Source organism: Ammospiza caudacuta, chromosome 12, assembly GCF_027887145.1.
Source record: "Ammospiza caudacuta isolate bAmmCau1 chromosome 12, bAmmCau1.pri, whole genome shotgun sequence".
Lineage (NCBI taxonomy): Eukaryota > Metazoa > Chordata > Aves > Passeriformes > Passerellidae > Ammospiza > Ammospiza caudacuta.
In genome coordinates, this window is record NC_080604.1 from 13,389,410 (window position 1) to 13,403,664 (window position 14,255).

At 44.7% G+C, this 14,255-nt stretch overlaps 1 protein-coding gene across 1 annotated transcript in view; it reads left to right on the plus strand.

Annotated features, from left to right (window-relative positions):
• The first annotated feature begins 127 nt into the window (after positions 1 to 127).
• Positions 128 to 14,255, plus strand: part of SETD5 (SET domain containing 5) — a 63,972-nt gene continuing 49,844 nt past the window's right edge. Inside the window, exon 1 of the mRNA XM_058812854.1 lies at positions 128 to 265. The gene's annotated coding sequence lies outside the window, so the exon portion shown is untranslated. The remainder of the gene's footprint in view (positions 266 to 14,255) is intronic.

Sequence of the window (14,255 nt, forward strand, 5' to 3'; positions counted from 1 at the left end):
GGCGCCCCGGCGGGGCGGGACGCGGCGGCGTGACAGCCAACGGGGAGTGGGGTGGGCGTGCCCGGGGCGCCCCTGGCGCCGGCGCCGGGGATCCCCGTGTACCCAGTGCCGTTTCCGCCCGGCCCGGGGAGAAGCCGCCGCTGCCGCCGGGGGAGGGGCCGCCGCTGCCGCGGCTGAGCGCTCGCTCTCGCCGGCTGCCCGGGACACGCCGTGGCGCCGAGCCGGGCCTGGTGCCGCGCAGGGGCCCGGGGAACGGGCCGGCCAGGTAGGCGCGGGCAGGCGGGAACCGGCCGTACCCGGCGGCGGGAGGGAACGCTGGGGCGGGCGGCTGGGCGGACGGCCGCGGGGGCTCCTGCGCGGCCCGCGGCCTGACGCTCTGCTCTGCGCTGCCTTGGCAGCCCGGTCGGCAGCGCCCCGCCGTGCCCCCGGAGGCCCGGCCTGAGCTGACCCGGTCCGGCCCGGTGTGCGGGCATCATGGCGGGCCCGGCGGTGCGCGGGCTCGGGACACTGGCGGCCGGTGCAGTGCCAGGGCCGAGTTGGGGCTGGAGCGGCCGCGGGGCTTTGTCGGTGAAGGCGAGCGCCGGGGAAGCCCCTCTGCAGTCCGGCCTTCTCCGCGCCCCCGTGTCCTCGCATTGTCCCGAGGGGCCGCGGGGGTCGTTGTCCGGCTCGGGGCAGCCTTCGGGCTGTGGCCGCCCGCCCCGAACCGCCGGCCCCTCCAGGCCTCGGTGGAGGCGGTGTTTGACCTGCATTTTCTGCTTTCTCATGGTGCCCGCGCGGCGCCTTCCTCCGTAACCCCGCTCCCGACGCCGGCGGCTGCAGCGCGGATCCTCCCGCATTTCCTCGCCCGTCACCGCGGCCGCCGCCGGCGCAGGGGGGGTTCCCCGCCGCGGTGCCCGCGCTCCGGCCCCGCTCCGACCCCCGACGGCACCGGCAAGGTCACTGTCGACCGGCGGCTCGTCCTTGGGTGCCGGTGACCGGAGTTCACCGCCGGGCCGGGTGGGGAAGCGGCGCCGGGCAGCGTCTCGCCGTCCCGGGGGAGGGAGAGAGGCGAGGCCGCGTGTGGCCCTGTGCAGGCGGGGGAAGTGGGTGTAGCAGCGAGGGGGGGTTCGCAGCCCCTTCCCGGCCGTGTCCTCGTGTTCCTCTGACACCGGCTGAGATCCTGGCTGCGCTGCTGGGGGGCAGAGCGCTTTCTGCGGGGCTGGAGAGGTCACGGGGTGCTGCACGGCTCCTGGGGCCGCTGCGGGCTCGGGCCATGATGTAATGAGAGCGTTGGGGGTACGGCGGGGCGAGTCTCTCTCCTTGGGTGAGGGAAGAACTTGATGTTGGTGTCTGATGATGTGCTGGTACATTATGGATTTCAGGCAGTTGCCCCCACCCTGGCTGGGTGTTGCTGCCGGAATCTAAATCCAAAAAAGGAATTTCTTATTTTTTTCAATAATCAGAGATTCCTCTTTTCACTTGTATAGGAAATACTAGGATTTCTTTTTTTCTTCTTCTTGTGGTTGACCCAGGAAGTCATCTTGTTGCCAGCATTCAGGGTTTTTTTTTTGCTGTAGAGGTGCAGGGAGGAGGGTGTTGCTGTGCTCTGGATCCTGTGGGTAAGCGTTGAAGGCAGTGACAGCAGCTGCTGTTGGCTCTGGAGCTCTGGTTGCTATGAGAAGAGCTTCACTAGACTTGGCTGCTATCTCCAGGGAAGGACAGCAGAGCAGCCTCAATTAGTGTGGTGGTAGAGGGATGGCTCACTCATGTTCAGAAAAGGCCTTTACTTTTTGGGCTGTTTTCACAGGCCTAAAGCAGGAGCAGGGATATGTTTTGGTCCTGCAGGACAAAAATGTCCAAGGTGGGTTTCATCACCGTTCTTGAGTTAATGGAATTGCATTAAAGTGTGGGTTGGAAGCCCCAGGTTACCCTTTCCACATATTTTGGTCTGTGTGAAAAGTAGGGCAGCAAGAATTGATATGATCTTCCTGTGAAGTGAAGGCTGCAGTTGTGTCTTTTTTGAACTCCAGTCTCCTTCCCAGCCAGTAACAGAGCCAGATGCTTTTCTTATTGTTTGTATGTCTCCTTCCTCCCCTCCCAGCGCCTGGGCCCCACTTGCCTTATTGACTGGAATTTCTGCTGTGTGCAGTGGGTGTGTGCAGCAGACACCAGCCTGCTAGTGCTGAGGAGGGATTTTCCATTCACAGACCAGGGAACTGTCAAAATAAAGTCCCGACTCAACTTTAGGACTGGAAACAGAAAGTGGGGAGAGGAGTTTTCCTCTGCTGCAGAGTACAATTTATTCTCTGAGCTTCTTACGTGCTTTTATGTCAAAATGTACAGGAAATGTTGCTCTGCTGTGGAATAGGGAGGTAAAACTCCTGTGGATAATGGGAAAGATTCCTCCCTTTCGGTTGACTCAAATGCTTGAAGGAACAGTTTGCAGGAGGCCATTTTTGACGTGACTCTGTATTGTGGAATCTGCCAGCTCCCATCCACACTCTGTCTGCCTGACTTCAATAGCTTCCTTTTTTTTTTTTTTTTTAAAGGAAGAATGAGTGCCTTTCTTATCTGCTTAACTAACCATTTGGCACTGGCCCCTGTCTGTATGATATTGTGCTGTCGAGTTAGAGCTATCAGCATATTCCAGTTCGTTTGTTAGAGATGAAACTGTTAGTTGAGGTATGCAGCATGGGAATACATTAGCATTAGAAAACACTGCCATCTTTGTAAACTAACACCTATCATGGGGAGCCCCTTGCCCTGGCCTGAGTTATTCAACTCAGAATTACTGTGAGCTCGAAGCAAAAAATTCCAGGACCAGAATAATGTGAGAGATTAAAATATGCCCTTAAATCCGCTTGACTGGCAGCAATCATGTGGTAGATGCCAAACTCTGAGTAGCTTTTATATTTGAGGATCTGTAGCACACAAATTGCCTCACAAGGTGGGGTGAGCAACTTCTAACCCCCTGAAACACATCAATCTCTGGGGCTGGAGGTGTCATCTGCTCCCTAACCTGGAGTGACATAATACCTGTACTGAACTCTGAATTTTGTGAGTATGAAAACTGCTCCTTGTTTTAATGAAATACAGAAAGTGATCTTCATGGCCCTTTAGTCTTTGTTTACAGTCTCTCTGTAGGTTGTTTACAGTCTCTCTGTAGGTTATAATGGGAATTGGTCCATTGCCTCACATTCTGTTGGATAACTGGCACCGCTTTGACAAGGCCCTGGCTCTTCATTTTACTGTCAAATCCCAAGTGACCTGAAAGTAATATTCCTTAGCTAATGTTGTCTGATATTTCCCTACTGCAAGGTGGGGTGATGAAATCCCATGTACATTTGAATCACTTTTTTAAAAGAGCCTCAGTTACTGCAAGATTTTATTTTAAAACTAACAGGTCTAAGTTGAAAAAACACAGGAAAGGGATGGCATTGAACAGGAATCTCAGAACATGCAAAAGTTATGCTCTTTTTTTCTGGAGGGAGAAAACCCAACCAGCAGTCATGGATTTAAATTTTCCAAATGTTCCTTGAAGTAAAAAAAAAAAAAAAAAACATTTTTAATTCAAAGTTCCAGGTGCAGAATGTGCAAGGGAGAACTAAAAGTGTGATGTCCCAGACATGTAATTTATTAATCTGTCCAGTCTGTGCTTTCTCCCATTTTGGATGATCAGACTTTTACAAACTTGTGTTGAATGATGTGATGAGATAAAAATGTTTCTATCTATTCTGGCAATATTAAAACAAACATAATGACTGTTCAGAGGTTTGAAAATTCAAAAATCATTGTTCTCATGACATTATTGCTGTATTACAAAAGCACATTTGTGTTTTTACTCTGGTGCTGCTTGTGTGTGTAACTCTGAAATTTTGCCAATGAAATGCTGTGTTGTGTGCAGTGTATGAGAAAGATTGCAATAGGCAAATTGTTCTTTATGTGTACAAGATGTAGTAGCAGTGCTTGGGTTGAAATGTTAAACGTGCTTAAGTGTACAGTGTGTAAGCTGTTAAGTCTCAGTTGCCCCTATGAAACTTCAGCTGCTATTTGATTTTAAAATAAAAATTCTGTTGTGTTTTACTTGTCTATTTAGTTTTTTCCCCTCTTCCAAATTAATAGAAAAATAGCTATGGGTATTACAGCTGTTACAGATTCTACAGCCAGTCTTTGGCTCCCATGACCAACTTGTGGCAAGAGTTAGCACAGTAAGTTTGCACTTGCATTGTTAGGGACGGGTTTGTATAAATCTGGCTTAACCTAAACCTTTTGCTTGTTTTGATCATGGAAAAAGCCCCAGACCATAATGCAGCAAGAGTTCAGCATTTTGAAACTGTGGGAGCTGAGAATTTTTTTTCACTTTTTCTTTTTAATTCCTTATTGAAGTTGCTTGGGGGATCTTGGGTAGGGTTGGTTTTTTTTTCCACAGGATTTGCTATTTTGGTGGCAATTTTCCAGTATTCCTGTAGCAAATCAGCCGAGCTGCAGCCCCTGTCCCTGCTGAGCAGGGAGAATGTGCAGTGCTCCAGGCCTCCCTGCTGAGCTCACACAGGGGTGGGACTTGCTAAGCTGCTGAAATCGCAGCTAATGCCCACTGAGCATGCTGAGAAACAGTTTTTCAACTGCTCCTAGTTTAAATTTTTTTTTCTATAATTAGCAAAGATGCTCTTTGTCTCGAAGGATGATCTATGGAACAAATCAGGAGGTTCTGGTTCATCGTGCCCCTTCCCCCTCCCGAGCCAGTGGTGAAGTAGTATTTTCCTGTAACAAAAATAGCTGAAGAGATTTTTCCCTCACTTCAACTGATGAGTCTGAACTTGAAAAGCCATAGCCCCAAAAAAGAAACCTTCAGCAAATAATAGTCTTAATGCTAGTTTCTGTTGCCACAAGTCCTATAGGAGCATCAATATGGTTCTTTAAATTGTAAATCTGCATCATTCTGATCCTTAAATCTAATTTAAATGCTGAAACAAGTAGAACAAACAAACTATATTTTAAATAATATATTTGAGAAATAAAGTATTTATTGGTGAGTTTTATTTCCCTCCTGCCAGACATGCACAAACCCCAATTATTTTAATGAGCAATATGGGAAATATTCAGCAAAGTGTACTGATGTACTCAGACTTGAAGGTGGAAAAATGTGGGAGGATTTGTCAGCGGTTTGAGTGGCAAGCTTTTAGTGAGCGGGAGAAATAATTTCTTTTGTGGTCAGGAATCTAATAGTCTCACATTCACCAAACATGAAGAAAAAAGGGGGGACTGAGAGAGAGGAACGTAGAAGAGTGGCATTGAGAAATGGTCAGGAATTTGACTTTTAGAGTGAAGTTCAGAAATGATCTGTTGTTTATGCTAAAGTGTAATCCTTATAAACTTGATAACGTAGACAGGTCTTGCATTCCTCCCTGAGGGTCACAGAAGGGCTAAGTTTAGCAAAAGGGAGGTATCCCAAACACTCAGATCTATCTAGTTTTCAAGGCAGGAAACTTTTCTGTTTTTATCCTGTTCTAAACAAGCCTAGGGTTTGTTTTTTGGGTTTGTTTTTTTTCACTTACAAGCAGCCTTTTGAGGCAGAATGTGAGTTAGCTTTAAAACCAAAATGCCCTAAAATATTTCAAAGTAATTTCATAGTAGAAAGGTCACGGTGCTTTTGATGTGTTCATATTTAGAACATGATTACAATTGCAATCATACACATTGACAAGAAGATATTGTCTGGATTTGGTAGCTGCTCATTTAGTGACTCAGGCCTATTCCTGTTGTCCTCACAGAACTCATACCAGGGTTTTCTTCCGCAGCCTTGCTGATTTACAGGACAAAATGTTTTCAGTGACCATGCCAGCAACCTGGAAAACAGTTTGAAGTTCTTTCTGATACTTTCTTTCTTTCCTGACTTTAAAGCAAGCAATTTGAAATGCAACTTGTTGATAGGGAAGGCGTGTGAGACCCTGCCACGGAACTTTTTAACAGAACATGCCTGCTGCTACTGATTCAGTAAAGGAAAAAAAAAAGAAAAAAAGAGGATGCAGCTTGGAGTTTTAGTTCATTGGCATCAGATTATGTGGCCTCTTGGTTTTGCATGACTTTGAATCACGAAAATAAGTGGCAGAGAATTTTTGAGGATTATGTTGATGGTCATACTTGGATAAGGAAGCCCAGTGTTGCTCACACTGCAGGACAGAAAGTCACTTCTTGCTTCTGGAAGCAGAATATGGGAGGTGCCGAGGTTATAGCTGGTGGAAGTGCAAGACCTGAAAGACTGAAACTTCTCATCACAGCTCCAGGTAGTGCAGAGAATGGGAACAGAGGCATATTTTTCAGTGTGGTCATGTTTCCCAGAGCTGCCTCTGCCCAAATTACATCTTTCTGGGAATGCTTTAAGTCAGATTTTAGGACTGGAACCCCTGCAGGATGCTGGTGTGGAAACTGCTGCCAAGGAGTTTATGGGAGAGAGTGAGGAGGTGAGAACGTATCCTTGCTTGTAGGCAGGAAGGAGTACACTGGGAGAAGTTTGAGAACCAGTGATTTGGGAAACTGAAGTGCCCTGGGGGTTCAACATGTAGCCCTTAAAATAGCATGCCTCAACCTGAGCTGCACTATCAATTTATAGATACTTACTTGGAAGAGTGCACAAGCCTTTTGCATTTGTGTGGCCTTTAACTAAAGACACGAAAGCATTATTTGCTGTGTTTCAGTGGCATTGAATTGGAATAGCTTATAATGTTACAAGAATGCTTTCGGTAACATGGCTGTAGATTAACTTTCACTACAGCTAAGATCTGGAAGCTTCCTGTATAAATTCATCTGAAGTGAACCTTTGAAGAAAAGATGACTGCTTGATGGAGTTAAGTAGGCTCTGTTTGACTGGAGAGGAGACTGGCTTGCTGGTTCCGAGTTCTCTTGCAATTTTATGAACTTAAGGATGCTGGGGTTCAAGATGGCTTGGAAGTTAAGAGGGAACAAGGATATTTGCAGGGTGAAAGTCAGGTTCTGAGCTTGTCACAAACTCGCTTTGTTGTGCAGTTCTTCTAATTTCCACCTCAGGCTTTGCTTGTATATGGAAATTTGTGTGTTAAACTGGAATGGGTGTTCGTGACGCACAGTATATTCACTGCACAGCTTTGTGCAGGTTTTTGGTGCACAGCAGTGTTCCATGGCAGTTCAGGCTGACAGCCCTGTTCTTCCCAATGTCACTTTTGCCTCTCTTCTGGCCCATGCCTGCCCCAGTAGCGAGCTATTCAGGAAGATTACAATTCAGAAAACAAGTGCATTTCATTTTTGAAAGGAAGAGTTTTCTGCTGGCATCTGCCTGAACTGCTTGACTGTGGGGTCAGGTTAGCACCAGTGCAGGGAGGGATGGGGAGGCTGCACTGAAGCCGTGCCAGCTGAAGTCAGCTTGAAACTATTGCAGAACTGCACCCTTGCGAGCGAGGTTACTCCGGGTGAAGTTACACGAGACAGCTGAGCATATCCAACTGCTCTGCTGCTGAATGGGGGAAGTTTTGTTCCCCCTTGCTGTCTCACCCAACGGGGAGTTCTGCCTTTTTTGCCTGCCAGCTCTGGTTCCTGCTGGATTCCTTTTCTGAACTCCTCCAGCTTGCTAACCCAGCAGAAAGCTGTGTTAGGGTTATTTTATGTTTTGGGTTTTGCTGGATTATTTTTTTGCCAAGATAGTGAACTGAACTGGCTCACTGAGAGACTTGTCAGGCATCCAGAGCCCTCACAAAATAAATAGGGGAGAGCATATGGGTGGAAGTGCAGAGGATGTGGTGGGGAGCGGAGAAGGGGAACAGGGTCTCCGCCTTCTGGTGCCGCACCCAGCACGGCCAGCTCAGGCTGTCCCCTGGAAGTTCACTCTCTGAAAGGAGACTGAGCCACCATCCCTGCATGCTGACAAACCTGTGCCAGTCCCTGAGTTTGTGCCCTTGATCACTGTGTGTGGAGCGCTTTATTTAGACAAACCCTTAGCTCCCTGCTTGAAAATTTGTGATGTAGTCTTGCCTTCATCTTGTTTGTTTGAGAAGCTGGTCAGATGTGAGTTTAATGTAGGCTTGATCTGTGATGGTGGAGAAGTGTTACAGCCTAAGCTTGGGGCTTAACTGTTTCAAGCCAGCAAAATATTGTAGGTATACTTTTGCAGAAAGTCAATACAGCTGAAAGCTGGAGTGATGGCTCATTTTGGAAGATGGAAAAAAGTTAATTGGTATAAAAATATTACTAATCGGTGTAAGTTAATGCACAGATACACAATATTTCTTTTTTATACACAATATACCACACAATATTTCCTTTTTTTTTGTTACCTAGGAATTAGAAAGTCTTTGTTTTGTATTTTCTTGCCAGTTGTTACAGGTAATGAAATACCAAGGTGTGCAGAAAATTATAAATTACTGAAGATACACTGTCAACAGTATAAAAAAAGATCATGGTGTGAATTCCATATAACTTCACTGAAAATATATAAAGTATGACTGGAACAACACAAAAATGTAATTCAGCCAAGGCCAGTTGCAGCAGAAACTTCAATCCTATTTCTTTAATATGGAAAACTTGGTTATAGCAAATTTGAAATAAAGCAATTGTCTGTGCACTACAGATCCTGTTGGGTGCTGCTCTGTCTGCTCACTGCGAGCTGAGGCTTTGTCTCATACCTGGTGAGACTACTTGGCCTAACACAACTTGAGGCAGCATTTTGGCTGTTTGTGTTTGAATAAAGGTATTTAAATGTTAGCATGTCATGACATCTCCAAACGTGTATTGCTGTGCAAAAAAAATTCATGATGGGTGTGAGCAGTATGTCTCATAAGCAAGAAATCTCATCTGTTGCAAGGCTAATCTTTTATTTAATGAAAACATTTGCAAATAGGCCCAAATCAATCACTTTGCCATAAGGGAACCAAGCAGAGTGTGTGCTGCCTTGTCTTTATAGCCGACATCAGCTGTGAGTTTTTGCAGTGAGGAGCTGAACGCCCAGGTGAGCTCTGGGTGATGTGTAAGGAGAGCTCTGGGGACTCCATCTGAGTGCCTGTGTCTGCTCCCCACCCATGCCCCAGGCTAAGGACTCAGGCTCGGAACACATCATTCATCTGTGACACAGGCTGGGCAGGAGGTGGAAAGCTATACTAGGACGTTGCCTTTTGGGGTATGCCATCCCAAATCTGTCTCTTTAGATATGTCCCTTATCAGTAGGAAGATCTCTGCTGAGGTTAAAGCTGTGACTTGTGAGATAGGCAAAGGAAATACTTTAACTCTGCCCTGCAGTGGTGCTGTTTGGAGGGGCTGTTTCTCGCCTGCTCTGCCTGAGGTGGGAGGCACTTGGATGCCCAAGTCCCAAGGCTGTTGGCATTCTTTTCACACCTGTGGAAATCACCATTAGTGCTGCTAAGAGTGGTGCTTGTTACCTTTCAGCTTAGCTCCTGAAACACTTGGAGCGTGGTGTGGGTCACTCAAAGTGCAGAAGCTGAGCACAGAAGTGTTTGCATCTGACAACACAGGTTTGATCTCTGGTGGACTCTTTTTGGCCACTGCAGGTTCAAAGTATCTTTTATGAAATGTTCAGGTACAGAATTTGTAAGAAGATTAAGAACTCCCAAACTGAGGAAGGACTTTCCTCACAGGCTGCCATGGAACAACACAAGAGTTGAAATTGATGTGTCACAGTTCCTGTTTCCTGCTCCTCCATTTCTAAGTCTTACATATGCAAACAGCAGTAATAAATTAATAAAGAATAAAGCACTAGCATGTTCTAAAAGTGAGACTATGCACTGAAACCTGCAGCCACTAGTTAAGCCTCTCTTGGGTGCAGTTTGGGACTGTCAGCTTGAAACTGGTCAGCAGAAATTTGTTAAATCACACATGGAATGAGAATCCCAGGGAGAATGAAATGGGATATCCAAATGTTCATGTAAGTTCTGTGGTTTTTGCAGAACTGTATGAAAGTGTAACCAGGTTCCTCTCCGTGAAATCCTTCACTTGAAAAAAAATTTTAAACAGTGTGGCACAGCAGAGATGGATGGGGAGCAGGCTGTTCTTGTAAGCAAAGTTTGTAGCTTTCTGTTGCTCTTCCAGTGTCAGAGTTGAGGCATCATTCCTTTTTCTGAGTAATAGTGAAGCAGTCTGTTCCCATGAGAGTCACTGAGCTGAGGCAATACTTGAAAGGAATTCTAAAATTTTCAGTTTCACATGAAGAGAAGGTTGTGAAGGAGGAAAAAAGTAGCTTTGACACATATTTCAAAAATGTTGGAAACTTTTTGCTGAAGTTGTTGAGAGATGGTTGTTACTGAAATGGTACATGATTTTAAAATGTAGAAATTTGTCTTAAACAATTGGACTTTCTATGAAATTCTGTTAGTACTGAAAAGGTGTCATTTAGCTTTGCTCAAAATCTCTGCAGTTACACTGATCATTGCTGATTTTTGGAGTCTGCTGCTTCCCTCCCAGGATATGTGTGTGGGTCCTTAGCTTCTAGTGATCAGGAATGAAATGTGTGAAATGGCCAGTGGCTGAAATGTTTTTCAGGTGCTTTTTCCCCCTGAAAGTTCAAGATGAAATGCTGGTAAGATGAAATGCTGGTAAGATGAAGGGCCCCCACTCCTGTTCTGCTTAGAGCTAGATACAGCCCTGGCTTTCATGTCAGAAACACTGTATGTGACATCTCAAGGGTGGTATTTTGATTTTACTGATAAAAATATTAAGGCACAAAAAAGGACTTGCATAGGACATCTTATAAGCGGTGTGGAGGTACAACATATTTGGTTTGGGGGTGTTTTTGGCTTTTGGTCTAGTGGTGCAAATTGCAGTTTTAGGTGGCTGTCTCACCCACACAAGTCATCACCTCTGCCTACATGTCCATGTCTGTAGTGTTGTGTTCCTTCTCTATGTACCTTCTCTTTCTTTCAGAGAAGCTGTCAGTGGTTTTAATACTGCTGTTAGTAGGTGTGGTGGGGAGTGCATTAGGTGGTGGATACAGGTGAAAACATCTGTGTGAGTTGATGATGGGAAAGCATGGTAGTATGAGCCAGGCTGTTTTCCCTGCCTGTTCTCACTAGCTTTGTAATGCTCCAAGGTAGTTTGGGTTATGAACAATGCTGCTACTGATTTGTAGCCACAGGACTGATAAGCTGTGTAAAGGGGCCTTCAGAGTACTTTGGCAGACTGTGTTTGGATATGTGGTGTGCACAAAATCTATCTGCATTACTCAGGAAGATAATTCCTGTCTGTGTTGTTTTCCTTCTGTGTTTAGATCATTCTCCTATCCAACTCTTACCCAGCTGAGGTCTCAATAGTTCTCAGTTTTTCCATAATGACAAATTAGCCCTATGAGTGGTGCATGTGAAATTCCTTTTGGTTAAAGCACATTGCCCTGAATATTTCCAGGCTGGTTTTTTTCTTTTTTTTCTTGTGAAAATTCAATATCTTGTGTTTGGAAGAGAAAGGAGAAAAGATGCAGATGAGGAAATGCTGTTGTTTAAGGTACAGGGAGGAACAAGTAACTTGTTTCTAGAACATAATCTGTCCAGCTGTGACTTAGTCATCTTCAGTCTTATATAAAATGCATCCAGTCTAAATAGTTGAGCATCTCCCTCCTGAATGCAGCAAACCTTTCATGCTTATGTGAAGATGTGAAGCTGTAGCAGGCACAAGGCATCATCTTAGGAGTACCTTCATACTTGAGAACCTGCAGCATCCATCATACTGTCAGGCCTCATTTACTCATGTGATGGGTTTTTTTTTATTTTATTCTGTTCCACATTTTTTTCAAGCTTAAAGAAATTCCTTGCTGTTGGCAGAGAATACAGCACTAATAATTCCAGACAGGAGAGCAGAGAACGTAACGTGAGAACAGGGGTGACTCTTGACTCAGACTGAAGGTTTTGTTCATCTCTGACAGGGCCAAAAATTGATGTTTGAGGAAGAATGTAAAGTGAGGAGATCACTAATCTTGGCTAATGTTACTAATTTCAGTGTAGTAGTTCCTGCTGTTACATTACATGCAGCCCTGCTCTTAGTCACTTGGATTTCACATAGCTGTTCTTCAAGGAAAGGGGGATAACTTGACTATTATGAAATCCTTTTATATGGATAAATGTATTTCCACACAGGTCCTTTGTTTATATAATTATGGAGGTTTTGGAGGGTTGGGGGAGATTTTTCTTAGTGACAAGCAGGAACTTGTAAGCTTTGTAGGAACTGGCATGTGTGAGTTGAGAGATATTCTGTGCTAGTTATGGGATGATGGACGGCCTTGTTTAGGTAGTCAAGAAAACTGATGTTGTACAGCAACAACAACACTGCTGAGTGTGTTGTTAAATAAATGTATTGATAAAGAGAGGTGTTGATAAATCTTATGACTGTGGACATGGAAGATGACTTAAAATTCTGTCAATACGTTTCCCATTAATACACATTTCATGAAACTGGGGAAGCTGGCATCTTCAGTCACATATGTATGCAAAGGAAGGTCTCCTTAGGAGGGGTACTTGGAGCTGTGCTTCACTTGGGTAGTTGGAGCCATTCTTCAAAGGCTTCTGAGAAAGTGTTTGATGTAGTTTTAGTTCTAAAAAAAAAGTTCTGCAGTTTTTTCATTAGAACTAGAAGTACACTGTGCTCACTGTGAAGACTTAATGGCTTGGGTTGATGCTGCTTGGGGACCCCAAGGCTGCAGTGCATTGCATGATTTTTGTGGTAAATCCATATACTGTTTTTGAGGCTGTACTTGACATGGCCTAGCTCTCCATGTAAGCTGCAATGCCAAGTGTAAAAATGACTAGGTGAGATTTTCCATTCTCTGTTAGGTGGAAAGTCAGATCATCAGAAGGTTATTTTTGGCCTTAAAATACATAGTTACACAAAGACTTAGTGGCCCTGCAGAAGAAATGAGCAGTGCCCTGAGCAACTGATCCAAGCTGGCCCCTGCTTTGGGGGTAGGGAGACAGTGTTCCAGTCAGTGGTCCCTTCAAATGTGGATTATTCAGTGGTTGAGTGCAAGACTGGGTGTAGGAGGTCTGGGGGGTCATGCCTGTTTTGGGTGGAGAGGGCAAAAGGTGGGAGGAAGAAGGCTGTATTCTGATACTGGAAATGTTTGTGCTGGAGAAATTGCATTAACAGTGGAGACCTGAAATATCTGAGACTGGAACTTGGCAAGGACACACCTAGCTTTATAGATGTTTGTGAGATGAAATCAGATTTTAATTCACTGTTCTTTAAATACTTTTTATCTGCATGGCATAAAATATTTGATGATTCTTCATCACTAGAGAGGTGCTAGTGGGTAATAAAGTATATTTAGGGATCTCTGAATTGTTTTGCCACATTTCAACAAAAGATGTGAATCCATCCAGATGCAAGGTGATGCATTTGTTATCAAAACAGCAGACCCACCTATAAATTGTGAAACAGAGTCTTGGAAAGCAGTAGCTCAAAGGGCTTTAAGGTCTTTACAGCTTGTTGCCTCTACATTGTACTTGGGCCATTATTTTATTTAAAAGTGTTAATGTGATTCCTGGACATATTGAAGAGGAGGGGGGAAAAAAGTGGGGGAAAGGAATGTGAAGCAAAATAAGTAATCTTATAAACACAGCAGTGTTGAGACTGATACTGGAATTGAATTTTGGTTTCCATGCTTCAAGAAGAATGCCAGTGTATTTGGAGAGAATTCAAAGGACAGCTGCAGAAATGATCCAGGGACTGGAAAATAAGCCTCATGATGTGAGGTTTAAAGGAGCTCAACTTACTCAGCTTATTGAAAAGACAATTGAGAGAGGACTTGATCTTTCTGTAAAAGGACTTGTGAGATTTGCTGACAAAGACATAGCAGTATCAACTGAGGTTAGACAAATTCAATTTTGAAGTACAGTTTCTTAGCAATGATAGTAATTAAACATGGGATTTGTTTACAGACAAGGGGAAAGGACATTCATCTTAGTCTTTTACAAAAGGCCCAACTTAGTTATTTTTGGAGAAAATACATTGCAATTTATTTTTTTAAATTATGATAATATGCCTTTCCTGACACTGGAGTTTAAGAATCTTTGGAGATTTTGTGCCATGATCAGTTGGTGCAAGTTCAGGTACGTGAACTTGCAGTCACAACCAAGATCATGAAATTAAGATGAATTTAGAGGAGAAATAGTTAAGCTGGTGCTAGAATACTGCCTTGCATAACACACATAAGATGTGAAGGGAACTCTGAAATTTAATGCTTTGTGGTCTGCATCACTGGAACGCAGCTCTTTCCCATACTGTGTTTCTTCAGATGTGTAAGATATGGTTAAGGC